The 21778-nt window shown below is 45.5% G+C and overlaps 1 protein-coding gene and 1 long non-coding RNA gene across 3 annotated transcripts in view; one reads left to right on the forward strand and one right to left on the reverse strand.

Annotated features, from left to right (window-relative positions):
- Positions 1-20320, reverse strand: part of LOC311130276 (core histone macro-H2A.2-like) — a 39618-nt gene extending 19298 nt beyond the window's left edge. For both annotated transcript variants that reach the window (XM_084163003.1, XM_084163001.1), the window contains exons 1-2: positions 20231-20320; positions 19686-19734 (exon numbers count right to left, since the gene is read on the reverse strand). The gene's annotated coding sequence lies outside the window, so the exon portion shown is untranslated. The remainder of the gene's footprint in view (positions 1-19685; positions 19735-20230) is intronic.
- LOC311130303 lies at positions 6372-20616 on the forward strand. Its single transcript, XR_014613346.1, has 4 exons — positions 6372-6775; positions 16673-16833; positions 18216-18402; positions 20218-20616. It is a non-coding gene; the product is annotated as an uncharacterized lncRNA (long non-coding RNA).
- The last annotated feature ends 1162 nt before the right edge of the window (positions 20617-21778 follow it).

Genomic DNA, 21778 nt, shown 5'->3' on the forward strand with positions numbered 1-21778 from the left:
TAAATTCATAAAAAATCCTACAATGTGATTTTCTGGATTTTTTTTCTCAATTTGTCTGTCATAGTTGACGTGTACCTATGATGAAAATTACAGGCCTCTCTCATCTTTTTAAGTGGGAGAACTTGCACAATTGGTGGCTGACTAAATACTTTTTCCCCACTGTATGAGGATGAATAAACTGATAAACTGCCCGACAAGGCTCCGATGATAGCCAGGTTTAGCAGTGGTAAGGATTCACTCCATGGTGCTGAAAAGAAAGCTCTGCTGTTGGGACAGCTTTATGTAGGCCCTAACAGTTTGTGGGCACCGTTATAGTGCAATGAATGTATTGTTTAGTGTTGTTGTGGCTTTTCCAGTATCCGTCAGATTGTTTTTGTTTTGAGTTTGCCCAACCAAGATTTACATGCTAAAATCTCCACTGCAAGCTGCTAATAATAACAATGCAAGCCTATAGATACACTTTCCTACTCATTCAATACTGCTGCTGCAGTGCTAAGTGGAAATAGGAAGAACGTGCATTTTATGGCTTATATAAGTGTTGAATACAAAGTGTTGACAGTGCTGAGTAACAACTTAAACATTAACTCATTCATAAAAACAGCAGCTCTTTGCTGTATTCGTTGACATTCTCCCTAGTCATGGTTTTAAACCTTTTGAAATCTCACAGTATTCATTTTACTGTAGCTTTCTTTTATGCCTGCACCTTACTTTGCAGACACTAATCTGAGCCATCCGATTGGCCAGCGGTAGGCCTATAGTACAGTTGATTTGCTCTCTGGGCCTGCCGGGATGCAGTTTGTACCTTCAGACATATGAAATGTCAACAGTTCGCCTACCCGGCGCGCAGGGCAGCTGAATCGGGTGCACCTACGGCCAACATCCGGAGACGAATAAAACAAAATAGGAACACCTGGCTTTATCGTTGGGTTTTTTACAGAAGTTAAATCTCGTGCTTCTCTCTGTGGGTGATATTTCTCCGGGCTAGTTTAGAGGGAACATTGCTCATCAGCTGTGCTATCCTCATAGGGCATCCTCTGCCCTGGCCTATTATTATATAGGGTAAGTAGTATGGTGATACTGTAACAATTATCCTTCTTCCTTATTATAAATATTAATGGGACCTTGTATTGCCACTATTTCATTATTTGTACCTACATACAGTACCAGTCAAAAGTTTGGACACCTACTCATTCAAGGGTTTTTATTTATTTTGACTATTTCCGACATTGTAGAATAATAGTGAAGACATCAACACTATGAAATAACACATATGGAATCATTTAGTAACCAAAAGAAGTGTTAAACAAATCAAAATATATTTTATATTTGAGATTCTTCAAATAGCCACCCTTTGCCTTGATGACAAACTTTTTACTGGTACTGTATGTTCACATCTGGCCTTATTGCTTATGGTTGATCATCTCAATGGACAGTTAATTAGCTGATTATATGGCAGTCGATACAATAGTTACAAGTTATGTTTGAACTGATGAAAAGATTCGAAACATTGTACAATAGTGCTGAATTTATGGTATTACAGCACACTTTGGATAAACGACTTCCTTTGCAGTGCCAATTACTAGGTACATTATCCTTCCAACAGAGGGCAGTAAAATACAATTTTAGCTGTGTCGGACCATTATTTGGCGGGAGAGGCTATTCATGATTTGCACCTGATGTCATGAACAGGTGTGGAATTTGGCCTGATCCAGTTAATATCAGCTTCATCCCAGCTGCTACTTTTTACACCGGGTGGATAGGCCTCGGTGGAACGTCTTGACCGACTGAGGGGTGGAGCATGGCGTCTTCAGCGAAAAGACGAGCAGTTGGAAAGGGAGTAAGTCCCGACGATAGTGAGGATAACAGCTCGGATGAGGGATCGGAAGACGATGGTGATTCAGGAGAGGACGACAGCGGATCAGAAGAGGAAAGCAATGAAGAGGTCAAGGCCGAGGATAGAATAGACGCCGGAAGGGAAAGGAGGGGGAAAATGGAGTCCTTAGAGAAGGCAAGAAACAGATATAGGTTTGGAGAAATGCAGTATTATCATAAGGAGGAATGAGGAGGAATAGAGGGAAAAAGAGAGGCAGTGTCACGCCCTGGCCTTGAGAGCCCGGTTTTCTTTAGTTGGTTTGGTCAGGGTGTGAATTTCTATGTGTATATCTATGTTGTGCATTTCTATGTTGGCCGGGTGTGGTTCCCAATCAGAGGCAGCTGTCGATCGTTGTCTCTGATTGGGGATCATACTTAGGTAGCCATGTTGCCTACCTGTGTTGTGGGATCTTGTTTCTGTGTGTTTGGCTTGTTTGATGTTTAGCCTGTAGAACTTCACGTTACGTTGCTTTTGTTGTTTTTGTTGGTGTTTAATGAATAAACGAACATGTACGCATACCACGCTGCACCTTGGTCCAATCCTGTACTCAACGAACGTGACAGAAGATCCCACCACCAACGGACCAAGCAGCGTGCCCAGGAGGAGCAAACACCCTGGACACAGCGGGAAGCAACATTAGTAGATGTCCTCCTCGGTTGGGGGAAAATGACAGAGGAGGAATCCGTCCGTTACGGTGAGGTGATGGAAGAGGGCTGGAGTCCGGATCAACGGCAACGCCAACGGTGCCGACGACGAATGAAGCCCGAGAGACAGCCCCAAGAAAGAAATGTTGGGGGGCACACGGGGTGGTTGGCTAAGCAGCAGGAGGCTCGGAGAGACCTGCAGATTAGCGCTCTAACAGAAGAGACAACCACCTTACGGGGGCTGATAGCGAGGAAGGAGCAGGAGTTCTCCCTTCAGAGGGAGGTGCTACAGGAGGCCCACAGGGAGAAGGAATTAGTGGATGCACGGAGAGAGGAGCTGGCCAGGCAACAGGAGGAGCTGAGAGAGGAGTTAACCCTCCAGCAGCAGAGAGCTCGGGCCTTAGAACAGAGGCTGGCGGAGCCAGGTTTAGCAGAGCCAACTCCCCGTACTCGCTTTGAGGAGTGTGTGTCCGTGCAGGCACCAGGCTATGCGCCGGCTTTACGCACTGTGCCGCCAGTGCGCCTTCACAGACCGTTACGGCCCATGCCTGCTTCTCGCACGAAACCAGTGGTGCGTGTCTCCAGTCCGGCAGGGCCCGTGCCTGCTCCTCGCACCAAACCAGTGGTGCGTGTTTCCAGCCTGGTACGGCCCGTGCCTGCTCCCCGCACTAAACCAGTGGTGCGTGTCGCCAGCCCGGTACGCCCCGTACCTGCTCCCCGCACCAAACCAGTGGTGCGTATATCCAGTCTGGTACGGCCCGTACCTGCTCCCCGCACCAAACCAGTGTCGCCAGCCCGGTACACCCCGTACCTGCTCCCCGCACCAAACCAGTGGTGCGTGTATCCAGTCCGGTACGCCCCGTACCTGCTCCCCGCACCAAACCAGTGGTGCATGTCTCCAGTCCGGCGCGGCCCGTGCCTGCTCCTCGCACCAGACCAGTGGTGCGTGTTCCCAGCTCGGTGCGGCCCGTGCCTGTTCCTCACACCAGTCCAGTGGTGCGTGTCCCCAGCCCGGTACAGCTGGTGCCAGAGAAGTCCGCTCCACCGGTGCCTGGTCTAGCTCCGGGCAGCGGCTCTACTCCAGTGCCAGAGCAGTCCGCTCTACCGGTGCCTAGTCCAGCTCCGGTCAGCTGCTCCACTCCAGTACCAGAGCAGTCCACTCCACCGGTGCCCAGTCCAGCTCCGGTCAGCTGCTCCACTCCAGTGCCAGAGCAGTCCGCTCCACCGGTGCCCAGTCCAGCTCCGGTCAGCTGCTCCACTCCAGTGCCAGAGCAGTCCACTCCACCGGTGTCCAGAGCTGCTCCAGTCCAGAGCCAGAGCAGTCCACTCCACTCCACCGGTGCCCAGTCCAGCTCTGGTCAGCTACTCCAGTCCAGAGCAGTCTGCTCCACCGGGGTCCAGTTCAGCTCCGGTCAGCGGCTCCACTCCAGTGCCAGAGTAGTCCGCTCTACCGGTGCCTAGTCCAGCCCCGGTCGGCTGCTCCAGTCCAGAGCCAGAGCAGTCCGATCCACCGGGGTACAGTTTAGCTCCGGTCGGCGGCTCCACTCCAGAACCAGACGTCAACCCATCTCCAGGGTCGGGGCCTCCCACACCAGGGTCCAGACAGGGCTTGGTGCATCGCGGGGGGATTGCCGGTCCAGGCCCAGACGTCAGCCCCTCTCCAGGGTCCGGGCCTCCCACACCAGGGTCCAGACAGGGCTTGGTGCATCGTGGGAGGACTGAGAGGGGAAGCATCGCGCTGAGGTCCAGACCGGACCAGGGGTGCAACGGGGAGGCAGAAAGGGAGAGGACGCCCGGAACCGGAGCCGCCACAGAGGCTGAATGCCCACCCGGACCCTCCCCTAATGAGTCAGGTTGGTGCGGCCGGAGTACGTACCTTTGAGGGGGGGGGGTACTGTCACACCCTGGCCTTGAGAGCCCGGTTTTCTTTAGTTGGTTTGGTCAGGGTGTGAATTTCTGTGTATATCTATGTTGTGTATTTCTATGTTGGCCGGGTGTGTTTCCCAATCAGAGGCAGCTGTCGATCGTTGTCTCTGATTGGGGATCATACTTAGGTAGCCATGTTGCCTACCTATGTTGTGGGATCTTGTTTCTGTGTGTTTGGCTTGTTTGATGTTTAGCCTGTAGAACTTCACGTTACGTTGCTTTTGTTGTTTTTGTCGGTGTTTAATGAATAAATGAACATGTACGCATACCAAGCTGCACCTTGGTCCAATCCTGTACTCAACGAACGTGACAGGCAGAGGAGGTCTAAGAGAGAGATGGAGGAAGATTGTGAGTTTGAGTCAGTTAAAAATGGCAGGAAAAGGGGAGAAGGTTTGTTAAAGAAGAGTGGTATGAAATGTAAGCAAAGTGAGCTGAAGACAGGAGTAGAAATGGAAGTGAATGAGGGTGATGTATCGGCGGTGGAAGGTGTGGTGAAGTACTCGGAGCCCGAGGATTGCACAGCGGATCAGGATAAAGATGAGTCTGTGACAGTAGGAGTGAAGATTGAGGAAAAAATGGATCCTTGCCTTTTGGCTGATCCAATTGTGGTTTTAAGATGGGTGAAAAGAGCGTTGGGTAAAGTGGAATCGGTGAGGGTAACCAGAAGTGGTCTAGTGATAATTGTTTGTGTTTCTGTTGGGCAGAGGGAGAAGGCGCTCAGAGTTAAACAAATGGGGGAAAGAATTGTGAATTGTTTCGCTCTAAAGAAAAGGGCTCCATTGAGAGGAGTGATTACTGGGGTAGCAGTGAATGTAAAAGTTGACCAACTGAAGGAGATGATTCCCGGTGTGTGTGATGCTCGTCATTTGGTACGACACAAACAGGGGGGCGAGAGTGGGGAAACAGAAGAGTCATTGTCTGTTCTTTTGAGTTTTGAAGTTGAGTCTTTGCCTGAGAAAGTGAGGTTAGGATATATAAGTTATCCAGTGCGAGCATATGTGCCGAAAACCTTAAGATGTTACAGGTGTCAAACTTATGGGCATGTGGCAGCAGTGTGTAGGAGGTAGATTCCAAGGTGTGAGACGTGTGCAGAAGGGCATGAGACAAAGGAGTGTGAAGCAGTGGGGAAAGTGGTGGTGTGTGCTAATTGTAGGGGTGGCCATGGGGCTGGGGATCAGACATGTCCAGTGCGAGAGAAGCAGGTTGAGGTATCCAGGGTAAGAGTAGAGAAGAAGTTGTCATATGCGGAGGCAGTGAAGAAAGTAGAGGAAGATGGGTCAAGGGGAAGGAATTTCTGAGAGAAATGGTGTGAGTAGTAGAGATGTACCAGTACAGAGGGATAAACCAAAAAGTGATATATGGTTCAGCAAGATTGGATTTCTAGCGTTTATAGCAATGGTTATTAATTGTACTGCAGGGATGGAACGCACATCGAAGAAAATTGAGGTGGTGGTGGCAGCTGCAGAGAGATATTTGGGTGTGCGAGACTTGACAGCAGAAGAGTTACAGGGAGTGTTACGTGGTGATGTCCCATAAATTCAGGTTGAGGGCATGAGGTAGGAGTGAGTGTATTTAAACAGTGGAGAAGGGTGGGGTTAATTATTAGTTGTAGTGTTGAAGGTTATTTGGGTGTGCCCCCGCACATTGACTCTGCAACGGTACCCCCCTGTATATATAGCCTCCCTACTGTCACTTTATTTTACTTCTGCTCTTTTTTTTCTCAACACTTTTTTTGTTGTTGTTTTATTCTTACTTTTTTTGTTTAAAATAAATGCACTGTTGGTTAAGGGCTGTAAGTAAGCATTTCACTGTAATGTCTGCACCTGTTGTATTCGGCGCATGTGACCAATACAATTTGATTTGATTTGATTTGAAGGTGTGAGTGTAGTGTTAGATGGTAGGATATTTATTTGCTTTGGTTTATTTTATTTTTCAAGGAAAGATAAGGGAGTTGAACTCCAGTCTAGTAGGTGGCGGTAATGCAACAAATTGGATGCCAACCGCCATTAAACCTAATTGAAGAAGAAGATGAACAGGTGTGCTCGCTGTGCCGTGCAATACTGAAGCCCAACTCGTTAACATCGTTCCATTGAAATCAGCATCGTTATTAGTTTCTTCAAAACTTGTATCTAAATCGCTGAATTAGCCAACATGCCTGTAATAGGTTGTGCTGTCGGGTGTGACAATCGCACCGGAATGGAAGGGGTTAACTTCCATCGCATCCGCACGGATTGAGAACCGTCGGCAAAGGTGGCTAGCTTTAGGGAAAAACTGAGTAAGGAGGGCTGAATGGACGCACACTCTCGATTGTGCTGTGGGCATTTCGTGTCTGGTAAGTTGTCACAGTTTGCTACCTGACAATGCAGTCTTTTTGTAAATCATCAACTTGAGTAAATTGAACTTGTTCAGCATTGATACATTCATCAGTTAGCAACAATTGCTTTCTGATCAACTAGCTAACGTTAGGTAGCTAGCTATCTTTACATGACGAGCGGCAGAGCAGTGTTGCCAACTCCTCAGTAAGGAAAGTAGCTATTCGCTGTCCTAAAAGTAGCTAGAAGTCGCTAAATGATGTCAACACCTAATTTGCATAATTGGCCATGTTGGGAGTGACCGCTGCGCGAGGACTGGGCCGCCTGTGAGTGCTTTGGGACGGGGGTAACAAAGCACCCGCTGCTCGTTGAGAAGAGTAAGAACGATACGTGCTTTCACGTCAGAGTCTCCAAAAGTCTCCAATAACACCAGAAAACGTCGCTAGATTTGTCGCTAGTCGCTTTTTTGAAAATGTGTCGCTAGAGGGGTCTGAAAACTCACTAAATATAGCGACAAAGTCACTAAGTTGGCTGTCTTGTTTTGTACGCTTTGTACAAAATAATAAAATGCAGGACGACAGGATATTTATAAACGTAGCTCTTTATTAACTAGCTATAACTTGCATGTCCATGTGTCTCTGGCCATGATCATCTTAGAATGACCTCACCACCTGGGTGGTCTTAACCAATCATTGCGCAGTATGATGCATCCAATTACAATTCAGTATGGTGACACATATGAATATTACATCCCCCTTCTTTTAAAAAAAAGAAAAAATATGTGGAACAATAAAGCGTTTCTTTTGAATATATGCTCTGTAGTTTGAACTCGAGGTAAGTAACCATTTAAACTGCACCAACTGCATCAACATAACAGACAAACAATAATTCAGCATATTGTTATTTTTAGAACAAATATTTCTCAGCAACTCAGCTTTTCACTGTAGCAATGACATCTCAACATATCAAACAAATACAATACCAAAGCATTTCAAGTTAACTTTCAATAACAAGTTTACAGTCTGGAAACTCTTTTAGGGCAGCGATCCGCCTACACCCTTTGACATTTCACAGGTCTAGGACAGCTCTAGGCTTGACCTCTCTTCCTGACCTTGTGTGATATGAAGCTGAGCATGCTTCTGTGTCAGTCAACAGTTCTTGTGGTGTTGCAGGTAAGTATGGTGTATGTTGTGTTGTGTCTGTGTTTAGTCCATCCCGTTCTCTTTCAGGGGAACAGTTCATCTCGTCAGTGTGTTGTTCTTTTGTGTTCAGTAGGTGACGACGATTGCGGCGGTACACCGCTCCTTCTGCGGTGCGAACGTGATATGAACGTTCAGTGTCAGCTGGTTGGATGACGACTGCTGGCTTCCAGTAGCCATGCTCCTGGATTCTAACTGACTCTCCGTCGTTCAGTGGTGGCAGTGGTCTGGCTGACCTGTCGTAGTATCGCTTTTGCTGTTGCTGTCTCTGTGCACGTTTTGCATGCACTTCCTTGTAGCTGACGACCTCAGGTTGCAGCTGCTGGTTGGTGCTGGGGAGGATTGAGCGAAGTCTGCGGCTCATCAACAGCTGGGCTGGTGATTTGAAGTTGTCAACTGGAGTGTTGCGGTATTCAAGGAGACTGAGGTAGGGGTCTCTCTTGTCTGCTTTTGCTTTGTCCATGAGTGATTTAGCGATCTGCACAGATTTTTCAGCAAGGCCATTACTTTGAGGGTAATGTGGGCTTGTGGTGACGTGTGTGAACTCCCATGCTTTTGTGAAGGATTCAAACTCATTTGATTTGTAACAGGGCCCATTGTCAGATATTAAAGTCTCTACAATGCCATGCCTGGCAAAGGCTGCTTTCAGCTTGTGTATCACAGCTGCAGATGTGGTGCTGTGAAGCTTGTCGAGTTCGAAGTATCTGCTGTAGTAGTCCACTGTTATAATGTAGTCCTCGTTGTTCCACGTGAACAGATCGGTTGCCACGACCTGCCAGGGTCGGTCTGGGATACGGTGAGGTAACATTGGCTCTTTGGTGTTCGAGGGGCGTCGTTCAAGACAGGTGGGGCATTTACCAACCATGTCCTCTATTTGTTTGCACATTCCGGGCCAAAACAAAATGTCCCGTGCTCTCTGTTTGCACTTTTCCATGCCCATGTGTCCAGCATGGATCTTTGTCAAAATCTCTTCTCTGAGACTGGTAGGAATGATGATTTTCTCTCCTTTGAAAATGATTCCGTTGATCTGTGATAGTTCGTCACGATGGTTCCAGAACTCTGAGACGCTCTGAGGGCATTTTCTCCTCTCCTCAGGCCATCCTGACTGTATGACTTTCCTCAGCTGTGTGAGTTGTGTGTCTTTTTCTGTTTCTGCTCGGATCTCCTTCAGTTTTGTGTCACTAACTGGTAAGTTGCTGTACACAGTGTGCACCTGCATGTCCATGCCTTCACTGAGGCTGCTGTCCTTGTAGGTAAGAAACTTCCTGGAGAGTGTGTCTGCGACAGGGATGTCTTTGCCTGGACGGTGAGTGATTGTGAAGTCGTATTTTTGTAGTTGAAGGATCATTCTCTGTAGCCTTGGCGGGGCTGCGGCTAACGGTTTCCTCATGATTGACTCGAGGGGCTTGTGGTCTGATTCCATAATGACTTGTCGTCCATAGACATACTGATGGAAACGCTTACATCCGAACAGAATGGCGTACAGCTCCTTTTCGATTTGAGCGTAGTTGATTTCACAGTCTGTGAGAGATTTGGAAGCGTAGCCGATGGGTTTTCCTTCTTGCAGTAGCACTGCCCCTAGTCCATACTTTGACGCGTCCACCTGGAGTCTGAGCTCTTTGTTGGGGTCGTAGTAGGCAAGGATTGGTCCTGGTTCTCTCGTGATCAAGTCTTTCACTTTCTGGAAAGCGATGTCGTGTTGGTTGTCCCAGAGGAACTCACTGGACTGCTTTAGCAGCTGACGCAGGGGTGCATTAGCATTGGAGAGGCTGGGTGCGAACTTGGCTAAGTAGTTGACCATGCCAAGCACTGTTTCCAGCTCTGCGCGGTTCTTTGGTGGCTCCATTTCCTTTATGGCTGAGATCTTCTGCGGATCTGGCTTGATTCCATTCGCTGTGAGAAGATGCCCGAAGTAGCTGACCTCTGTAGCGCCGACTGTGCTCTTCTCGGGGTTGAGCCGGACTCCTCTCTCGCGGGACCTTTGCAGCATCGCGCTGAGGTTTCTGTCGTGTTCCTCTTTGGTTCGACCATAGACAAGGATGTCGTCCACAATTGCCACGACTCCGTCGAGGCCTTCGTACACCTCGTCGATCTTTCGCTGAAACTCGTCTTGGGCTGAGATAATCCCAAAAGGCAGGCGACGGAACCTGTAGCGTCCAAACGGTGTGTTGAACGTTGTGAGCTTAGATGACTCTTCTGTGAGCTTGATAGCCCAGTAGCCTGATCTGGCGTCCATGACACTGAAGTAGCGTGCGCCCGCTAGCTTGTGTGTGATGCCATCTAGCGTCGGTAAGGGGTAATGGGGGCGTTTGATAGCCTTGTTCAAGTCTCTTGGGTCGAGACATACTCTGAGCTTGCCTGTCCGTGGTTTCTCCACCACCACTAACGCGTTGACCCAATCCGTCGGTTCTGTAACCTTGGTGACGATGTCAGATTGCTCCATGCTCTCCAACTCTTTCTTCAGACGGGCGCGGAGAGCAAGTGGAATCTTTCTCGATGGGTAGATCACAGGGGTTGCGTCTGGGTTAAGGTGAATGGTACATTCTCCTGGGAATAGTCCTATTCCTGTAAAAACATCAGCAAACTCCTCCATGACATTCTCTATCTCTACTGGTGCTGTCACTGATAAAACTAGCTTGATAAGGTCCATGTCTAAACATGCTTTAAGACCTAGCACTGCAGGTGCTCGAGTGTCAACAACGTAAAAGTCCAACATCATGTCCCTTTCCTTGTATTTGCATTTGAGAGTGCATGTGCCTTTTACTGGGAGCTGTTCACCACCATAACCAGTCAGTCTGCGCGTGGTGGGCTGTAGCTCACACTCAGATGTCAAGCTTCTGTACTTACTCAGAGGAATAATGTTTACTTGTGCACCAGTGTCTAGTTTGAATTTTAGCTCTGTGCCTTGTCTTCCTATCTCAATGTCAGCAAAGGCTTGCTCTGTCTCTGATATCTGACTTTTCTGTGTCACTGAATCAATAAACAGTTCATCAGCATTTGACTCTTTGATTGACATTTCATCTTCACTCACTGTATGTACTGTTTTTCCACGGTAAACTCTGCACACTTTTGCAAAGTGATTCCATTTTCCACATTTAGTACACTGTTTGCCTTTAGCTGGGCAATTCCCCTGTTCGCCATGCACTTTGTATCCACAATATCCACATGTTTTGGGGCGTTTGGAGTCTGTGTCGCTCTGTTTTGGAGTTCTGTCTGTCTCCGCTCTGAAACATGCTCTCTGGGCACTGGAGGTGTGCTTTGATGTCTGCCTGACTGCGTGCACTGCTTGTTCACGTGATGCGCTCATGCTGCCGCCTGAAATGGTTTTCATCTGAACCTGTGCTAGCTCGTGAGATCTGGCTATGTCGATAGCTTTGTCCAGCGTTAACTCTGATCCAACATTCAAAAGTTTCTCTCTCACTCGCGGTGATTGTATTCCAAATACAATACGGTCCCTGACCATCTCATCCTTGTTTGCATAATCACAGTCTTTCACAAGCAGACGCAGCTCAGTGACAAACTGTTCAAACGATTCACTAGCGCCTTGTACTTTCACATGGAATTTGTACCTAGCGAAAATTGTATTGGTCTTTGGCAAAACATATGCTTCAAAACGATCGTAGTATGTTTTCAGTACCTTTGATTCAGCCTCGGTAAGTGTCCATGTGTTGTAAATGTCTCTCCCTTTTTCACCGATCCAGAGGAGCAGGTAGCTGCACTTTTCCTCTTCTCCTCTTTCCTTCAGAGGACCCGTGAACATCAGCTCCACATGCTGTTTGAACTTACGCCATGCATCGGGTAGATTTGTAGACCCCCAATCCATTCGAGGTGAAGGAACTCCAGCAAAATCCATCTTTTAGTCCTTTTACTCTGACACCATGTCTTGTTTTGTACGCTTTGTACAAAATAATAAAATGCAGGACGACAGGATATTTATAAACGTAGCTCTTTATTAACTAGCTATAACTTGCATGTCCATGTGTCTCTGGCCATGATCATCTTAGAATGACCTCACCACCTGGGTGGTCTTAACCAATCATTGCGCAGTATGATGCATCCAATTACAATTCAGTATGGTGACACATATGAATATTACATTGGCAACACTGCGGCAGAGGGAATGAAGCCAGGAAGCCTGGGAAAGATGACAAAAGTGTCACACTAGTTACAGCCAAAGTAAGGGGCATCCATATGTGCTTATCAACTAGATATTAGCATTTTAATAAAATAACCTAATCTCAATTGCAAAAGTGGAAATTGGAGGTATTTTTTTATATCACTATTAACGTTACTAGCTAGTTGGCTATATCAGTCTTGCAACTATTATTACATTTACTCTAAACCAGGGGTCTCCAACAGGTCGATCGCGGCTCACTTATGAGCAGCGGTGGGAAAAGTACCCAATTGTCATATTTGAGTAAAAGTAAAGATACCTAGGGGCCTCCCGAGTGGCACAGCGGTCAAAGGCACTGCAGTGCTTGAGGCGTCACTACAGATCCGGGTTCGATCCCAGATCGCAGCCGGCCGTGACTGGGAGACCCATGAGGCGACGTACAATTGGCCCTGCATCATCCGGGTTAGGGGAGGGTTTGGCCGTTCTGTGGCGGGCCAGGCGCATGCACGCTGACACGGTTGCCAGTTGTACGGTGTTTCCGCTGACACATTGGTGCGGCTGGCTTCCGGGTTAAGCGAGCATTGTGGGTCAAGAAGTAGTGCGGCTTGGCAGGGTTGTGTTTCTGAGGACGCATGGCTCTCGACCTTCGCCTCTCCGGAGTTGCAGCGATGGGACAAGACTGTAACTAGACTGTAACTACCAATTGGATATCATGAAATTGTGGAGAAAAGGGGGTAATAAAAGTAAAGAAAATAACTCAAGTAAAAGTGAGTCACCCAGTAAAATACTACTTGAGTAAAAGTCTAAAAGTATTGGTTTTAAATATACTTAAATATCAAAGTAAATGTAATTGCTAAAATATATATTTAAGTATCAAAAGTAAAAGTATGAATAATGAAAAATTCCTTATATTAAGCAAATCAGACGGCACAATTTTCTTGTTTTTTAAATTTACGGATAATTTACGGATAGCCAGGGGCACACGCCAACACTCAGACATCATTTACAAAAGGAGCATTTGTGTTTAGTGAGTCCGCCAGATCAGAGGCATAAGGGATGACCAGGGATGTTCTCTTGATAAGTGTGTGAATTGGACCATTTTCTGTCCTGCTAAGCATTTAAAATGTAACTAGTACTTTTGGGAGTCAAGGAAAAGGTATGGAGTAAAAAGTACATTATTTTTTTTTAGGAATGTAGGGAGTAAAAGTAGTCAAAAATATAAATAGTAAAGTCCAGATACCCTAAAAAACGACTTAAGTAGTACTTTAAAGTATTTTTACTTAAGTACTTTACACCACTGCTTATGAGTAGCTCACCAAATAATTCTGAAAGTACATGCAATTTTCATGTGTTCCACCGCAATCTGTCATTAACAAATCAAATCAAAATGTATTTGTCACATGCGCCGAATACAACATATACCGTGAAATGCTTACTTACAAGCCCTTAACCAACAATGCAGTTTTAAGAAAATAGAGTTAAGAAAATATTTACTAAATAAACTAAAGTAAAAAAATAAAATAACAAATAAAATAATGTAACACTAAAATAACAATAATGAGGCTATTTACAGGGGCTACCGGTACCGAGTCAATGTGCGGGGGTACAGGTTAGTCGAGGTAATTTGTACATGTAGGTAGGGGTAAAGTGACTATACATAGATAATAAACCCTCTGTAGCGCCTTACGGTTGAATGCTGAGCAGTTGCCATACCAGGCGGTGATGTAACTGGTCAGGATGCTCTCGATGGTGCAGCTGTATAACTTTTTGAGGATCTGGGGACCCATGCCAAATCTTTTCAGTCTCCTGAAGGGGAAAAGGTGTTGTCGTGCCATCTTCACAACTTTCTTGGTGTGTTTGGACCATCATAGTTTGGTGGTGGTGTGGACATCAAGGAACTTGAAACTCTCGACCCGCTCCACTACAGCCCCGTCGATGTGAATGGGGGCGTGTTCGGCCCTCATTTTCCTGTAGTCCATGATCATCTCCTTTGTCTTTCTCACGTTGAGGGAGAGGTTGTTGTCCTGGCACCACACTGCCAGGTCTCTGACCTCCTCCCAATAGGCTGTCTCAACGTTGTGTCAGACACAGCAAGCTCTCAGCTACTATCTAATCAACACAATTATCCCACTCCTGGTTAGCCACTATTGGCATAAAAAGCCAAACCTAACACTATCTGCCAATTAATTTCCATCAATATTGCCCCTGTCTGTGTGGTGCCCGCGTTTGTCTATCACTCCGTGTGTAGCCATTGATGTGATGTCTTGTGGGTTGACAGAAGTACTTTCCCCAAAACCTTCTCAATGAAATGTTAACAGCAAATTAGCCTTACCTGTCAGAAGTATATCATGAGTAAGTACACTGCTCAAAAAAATAAAGGGAACACTTAAACAACACAATGTAACTCCAAGTCAATCACACTTCTGTGAAATCAAACTGTCCACTTAGGAAGCAACACTGATTGACAATACATTTCACATGCTGTTGTGCAAATGGAATAGACAACAGGTGGAAATTATAGGCAATTAGCAAGACACCCCCAATAAAGAAGTGGTTCTGCAGGTGGTGACCACAGACCACTTCTCAGTTCCTATGCTTCCTGGCTGATGTTTTGGTCACTTTTGAATGCTGGCGGTGCTTTCACTCTAGTGGTAGCATGAGACTGAGTCTACAACCCACACAAGTGGCTCAGGTAGTGCAGCTCATCCATGATGGCACATCAATGCGAGCTGTGGCAAGAAGGTTTGCTGTGTCTGTCAGCGTAGTGTCCAGAGCATGGAGGCGCTACCAGGAGACAGGCCAGTACATCAGGAGACGTGGAGGAGGCCGTAGGAGGGCAACAACCCAGCAGCAGGACCGCTACCTCCTCCTTTGTGCAAGGAGGAGCACTGCCAGAGCCCTGCAAAATGACCTCCAGCAGGCCACAAATGTGCATGTGTCTGCTCAAATGGTCAGAAACAGACTCCATGAGGGTGGTATGAGGGCCCGACATCCACAGGTGGGGGTTGTGCTTACAGCCCAACACCGTGCAGGACGTTTGGCATTTGCCAGAGAACACCAAGATTGGCAAATTCGCCACTGGCGCCCTGTGCTCTTCACAGATGAAAGCAGGTTCACACTGAGCACATGTGACAGACGTGACAGAGTCTGGAGACGCCGTGGAGAACGTTCTGCTGCCTGCAACATCCTCCAGCATGACCGGTTTGGCGGTGGGTCAGTCATGGTGTGGGGTGGAATTTCTTTGGGGGGCCGCACAGCCCTCCATATGCTTGCCAGAGGTAGCCTGACTGCCATTAGGTACCGAGATGAGATCCTCAGACCCCTTGTGAGACCATATGCTGGTGCGGTTGGCCCTGGGTTCCTCCTAATGCAAGACAATGCTAGACCTCATGTGGCTGGAGTGTGTCAGCAGTTCCTGCAAGAGGAAGGCATTGATGCTATGGACTGGCCCGCCTGTTCCCCAGACCTGAATCCAATTGAGCACATCTGGGACATCATGTCTCGCTCCATCCACCAACGCCACGTTGCACCACAGACTGTCCAGGAGTTGGCGGGTGCTTTAGTCCTGGTCTGGGAGGAGATCCCTCAGGAGACCATCCTCCACCTCATCAGGAGCATGCCCAGGCATTGTAGGGAGGTCATACAGGCACGTGGAGGCCACACACACTACTGAGCCTCATTTTGACTTGTTTAAGGACATTACATCAAAGTTGGATGAGCCTGTAGTGTGGTTTTCCACTTTAATTTTGAGTGTGACTCCAAATCCAGACCTCCATGGGTTGCTAAATTTGATTTCCATTGATAATTTTTGTGTGATTTTGTTGTCAGCACATTCAACTATGTAAAGAAAAAAGTATTTAATAAGATTATTTCATTCATTCAGATCTAGGATGTGTTATTTTAGTGTTCCCTTTATTTTTTTTGAGCAGTGTATATAATTTGTATCTATTATTTATTATTTGCAAACTTTGCCATGAAATGAGCAGCCGCAGTACAGAACCATCACTAGATGGCACATTCCTCACTTGCTAGAAAAACAATTAAAGGGCCAGATGCGCAATTAAAGGGGAATTAAACACTAATCAAAATGTGGTAGCTTTCTTCCGGACCTAAAAAAAAAAAAATGTTATTCTGATGTGATTTAAGCGTTGACACTGACTCAGAGCATACAATTGAGTTGTTTCTCTATGAAAAATAGTACTTTTTAGAGTGAAAAAATTAACAAATCTAAAACCAGGAAAAAATCAAACTGAACATAATTTAGGAAAATATAAAACATAATTTGGTGGGAAAAAAATCACAAATTTTATAGGGCCCCATTAGAGTTGTTTATTAGCCATTATTTTACCAGGTATATTGGCAGAAAACAGTGCACTACGTTCTCTTGTACGCCAAGGACTTGGGAAGGGTTGCAGGGGAGAGTAGAAGAGAAGAATGTGCCTATTTGAAAGCTAGAAAAAATTTGTAGCTCGCAAGATGTTTAATTTCTTAAAAGTAGCTCTCATGCTAGAAAAGGTTGGAGACCCATGCTCTAAACTAAGTACTATGAGAATAACATGAAGCATATTACTTTAGCTAATGCCAACTCCTGAATCTTTACACAGGGAAAAGTGACAATCCACTGAGCCCAGACTAGGTGCCATCTGTCTTCGCCCACCTCACATCCAGTCAGAAAGACACCTGCCACTACAACCTAAATACATTTGAAACCAGACGGGAGATGAAGAGGAAAAGGGTAAAGGCTCAGGATCCGGCAGAGGAGAAGGTGGGTGTCTCAGAGGTGAGCTGTATATTTCGCAATTGCAACGACCTAGCTACACTATTTCGGACATATGGTGGCCACGCTGGTTGAGAACGCTCATAACAATGGTGTGACGCGACCGAGTGACGTAGGTGCAATACATGAATACGGACACGCCTGGTGCCCAAATTGATGACATTTGTCGCCCCGCGAGAGTCGAATTGCGACATGTCAGTACAGTAAGTTATTTCTCCCTCTAGTTTATGCTGGCTAGCTGGCAACAGCAGCAGCATGGCACTTGTTAAAACTTGTAAAAGAAGGTGATGTATATGTCAATGGGCGAGGGAGAAATAACTTAGTGTTGCTCACCGTCTGGATTTGGACACCATTTCCAATTTGTTCCATCTCACCTGATTTTATTTTGAGTAGCAGGCTATACGAGAAATAACTTGTATTATTGATAGTAACCATCTGGATGTCACCGTGATAGTCTACACTGCTCCACACCCGTCGCTATGGGGGGGGCACAAGCATTTTTGGGGGCGGGCCAGGCCCCCTATGGCCCGCGCCCAAATATGCTTGTGCCCCCCCCCCACTTGAGGGAATTTATTATTAAATATACGTACTGTAGGCTAATAATAATTGTGCCCTGCCCTCCCATGCATTTCATATGCCCCCCTTAAGACTGAGGTCTGGCGACGGGTCTGCACTGCTCAATGGGAAGTGTGCACTGCAAGTCGACAACACAACGACACGGGGCACCGTGTCACTCGCTCCCGCTTGCCGCAATAAGGAGAGGGAAGTAGCTAAATAGTGTAGCCGGGTCATTCCTACAATGCGGTCCCTATTGGACCTCAAAACCTTTTGGGGAAAAGTATATATTTTACACTGTTTTAGAATTCTTTCAGTAAAAGGACATGTTTGACTTTCAGAAAAACGTATTGGTCAAGCTCAGGCACTTACATTTTTTGTGTTGCATTTTCAAACCTGTTAGCTGCATAATCCTAACGGGGTACCTAGCCTCGTCGAGAACCAACTAGATTAGGTTAGTGTCGTAGATGCAACAGTGCGTGGGGATGGCCGTGAAATAGCGGATTAAAACCCCATCACAATATTTTGCTGTATGCCGTGTTTGTGGTGAACTGTACAACTAAAAGAGGAACAAACAACCTTTTGCAATAAATCGTCTTTATTGCAACCTGACTACACACTGGCTTTAGAAGAGATAACGGGACCTGTCACGCTGAGTGATTTGGTTTTCAAAAGCAGTATGTGGCTCATGTCGCAATCTTCTACTCAAATATAAAAGAAGTACAATGACGTGGAAATAATTGGCTGTTTTGTGAAGGAAAGATCAAATTCTAGCGTTAGACTGAAAAGTGTGCCGTGGCTTTCTTGACCCCCAGAAGTACCAGTGTCTGTTCAGGAAAGCACAGAGTCCGGCGAAACGAGGCCTATTTAGGGACCCATCCCCATCCCCAGTGACAGATGACCAACCAGCAGATATAAGGAATTAGACCGCTACAAGCACCGGTTTTGGGTTCATCGTCAATTGTAGTTGACAACAACGAAAGCGATCGCTGCATAGTTAAAGTAAGTGCTCTACCTTCTAACAACATGTCTATCTACAGCTACTTTTTGTCAATGTAATAGGCCATGCAGCTACAGGTGGAACTTTTGTTTGATTATTTGTTTGTTTATTAACCCAGTATTAATCATTACTCTCTTCATAGACTTATCATATAGGTAGAAAACAGTGTTGCACAAGTCCTACAGGCTCACATTTGTAGGCTACATTTAATAATATATTCAGTTGATCATAGTGACAATTGTAGCCTAGATAATTTATACGTAGTTGTTTTCTTTTCTTGACAATGAAGTAACTAATAACTCCCATTTTATGTGGCACATATACAAAGTTTATCATTGCAAATGTCTTACATAATGCATGACGACAGTCTCAGATATTAAAACCTTATTTTACTTTAATTTAAGGTCACTGTTACAACTACTTCTGTTACAAAGTCACGGATACTTAGAGGTCCTTTGGAAATAATTGGTCAATAATGTCTTGAAGGTAATTGGCCCAGAGCAATACCAAAGTATTTGATGCAAGTTCCAGGTTTGTCACAAGTTGTTATCAAGCAAGCACTGAATATTGTGGACTCAATACTGCGACACACCAGTCCCTCAGCACTGAAAGAGTTTTCATGGTATAAAGTTTTGGATGAGGGAAAAAAGTCAGCCCTAAGATTTCTGAAATGTTTGCAATGTGTGAGCACTTTCTCCATGACTGTGGCTATAGGAACAAGGACGAGGCCTTCAGACTGCACAAAGAAGTGCAACAATGGCCATGGCAGGTGCCACCCTTTTAAGGGCACGTTATAAATGTATGTGTGCACCAATGTTTCGTAATGCGCTTGTCATGCATCATGGTGGGGCCAAAAAGAGATGCCTTGACCGACTATCCAGGCTCATTGTTTGTGTGTCCAGGAAGAGTACAATGACAAAATGTAAACAGATTGGCGAGTCATGGGATGAGAAATGCCTCCATTGGAAGAGAGATATGGAGTGTCCAGGTCCAGACTGTAGGGAGTGTATCTCCTGACAATGCAACACAATGATGATCGAATGGTGTTATGTACAGTGCATTCGGAAAGTATTCATATGGCGTCAACTGCACCTTCCTGAACCCTTAGACAAAGGGACTACTTTCATCATAGTTTCATGGATCCCTATTAGGCACTGAAATATACTGCAATATAATATAGTGTAACGATGATGCAATGAAATGGAACAACAAACACTGACTTGGCTGAGTTCATCATAGGACATTTTCTAAATGTTTGTCAATTTTAATGGGAATAATACTGTACCTGGTTGAGTTGTCCCTTGCTGCATTTCCTGCCAACTCCAAAATCTCAGCTAAACAAATAAAATGTCATTAGAAAATCTTCAGACAAAGTATTCATATACTGAACAAAAATACAGTGCATTCGGAAAGTATTCAGACCCCTTGACTTTTTCCACATTTTGTTACGTTACTGCCTTATTCTAAAATGGATTAAGTTGTTGTTTTTTTCTCATCAAGGTGCACCTGTGTAATGATCATACTGTTTAATCAGCTTCTTGACATGCCACACGTCAGGTGGATGAATTATCTTGGCAAAGGAGAAATGCTCACTAACAGGGATGTAAACAAATGTATGCACAACATTTGAGAGAAATAAGCTTTTTGTGTGTATTGGCAATTTCTGGGATCTTTTATTTCAGCTCATGAAACATGGGACCAACACTCTACATGTTGCGTTTATATTTTGTATTCAGTATATATTTTAGATAAATTTTTTCTTGTTATATTGGACAGACAACTGAATTGAAGAAAGATGTGTGTGTGTTTTCACTCAGGTGAGACACCAACCTGCCAGGTACTCTATGACGGCTGCCATGTAGACGGGTGCCCCCATGCCGATGCGGTACTTGTGGGTCCCTGTGCGTAGATACCTCATCATCCTCCCCACAGGAAAGATGACCCCTGCTCTGGCGGAGCGGGACAGTTTGGTGGTCTTCTTCTTCCCTCCTCGGGCTGACATCTTGCCTCAGCTACGTCTACCTGGGGAGGACAACAGTCCATTTACCATGGTTAGTGTTAAGGATGGAGATTGAAACTACGTTAAATGGGTCATTTGTACTGTACATGCAGCGATGAACCAATTGAAATACACTAGACAGCAATGTGCAAAACTGTTCATTACCACCTGTTATGTTTGCCCAAAGGAATTTAATAAATACTAAATGTACTCCTCCAAAAGCTTGTATATATGCCATGTTGAAGCTTCCATACATTGAAATGTTAATGACTAGACTAGAAGCAGGTGTGTTTACATGTGGCATAACCAAGATAAGTCTGGGTGTGAGAAGTGGGAACTTGTCAGCAGGCTATATGATCAATCATTATTTAAATTGATATCACATGTATAAACAAATCTGTGCAGATCTGTGAACTTGAGAAACAAAGATTGAGATTCCAGATTGAGATGTACAGAAGAGACCTTTCAGGAGCCACTATAACAAACTACAGTAAGATATGCAGCTGTGCATGTTTGTTGTGTGCTTATTTTATTTGTATGATTATTTTTATTGGGATTTTTGACAAATACAACGACAGGAGGAAAATAGTGATAGGGAGACAGGGCGGCGAACCCAGGTCCTTGGGTAGCGCTAATTGCATATGTATTGATGGCTGGCACGTTACCGCTAAGCCACAACATCAGCATTGCTGTGTTAATGTACTATAAAAACCTGTTATGACCTCTGTCACGATCTATATCACTATCTATAATCCAATGCTTGAGAGTGAACAGGTCCAGCTACCAGGGATTGAAGCTCTTCCTGATAGCCCATCCACTGGATCTGAGGAGAGACTTTCTCATCTCAGTAGTGCTAGAATGGGATTATACATGGCAATTCTCAGTAGCTGTCCTTTATAAAAAAATATACGTGGCTACAGAATGTATGTTTTCTGTATTCATGTAATCACGGATAACAGTTTTGGACCTCTTTGCCACTGTTTGCAATCATCAGGGCCAGTTTGACAGTGGCCAGGTCCTTAAGTCAAGGATCGAAGCTCTTCCTGACTGCTCATCCCCTTGATCCTAGGAGAGACCCTCTCAACTGAACTTTGATGAAATGGTTTGAATGAAATTACATCCAAAATCATGAACTATCCTTCTGGCTGTAATGTGCAGCTAGATTTGGCTGATACTGGGCATTCGAGGGAATAAGCAACATTTTAATTAACTTGTTTCTGTGCTCCTTTCATAGGCCTATGCACAGAGAAGTCCATATCAACTTACAATTGACAACTTCGACAGGAGCGTAACACCTCACATCATTTCACTAGAACATTTTTAAAAAAGACTACCACTGGATCATAATGGTTGCGTATCAGGAACGTGTCGGGTGCAGA

Source organism: Coregonus lavaretus, assembly GCF_964263955.1.
Source record: "Coregonus lavaretus genome assembly, chromosome: 1".
Lineage (NCBI taxonomy): Eukaryota > Metazoa > Chordata > Actinopteri > Salmoniformes > Salmonidae > Coregonus > Coregonus lavaretus.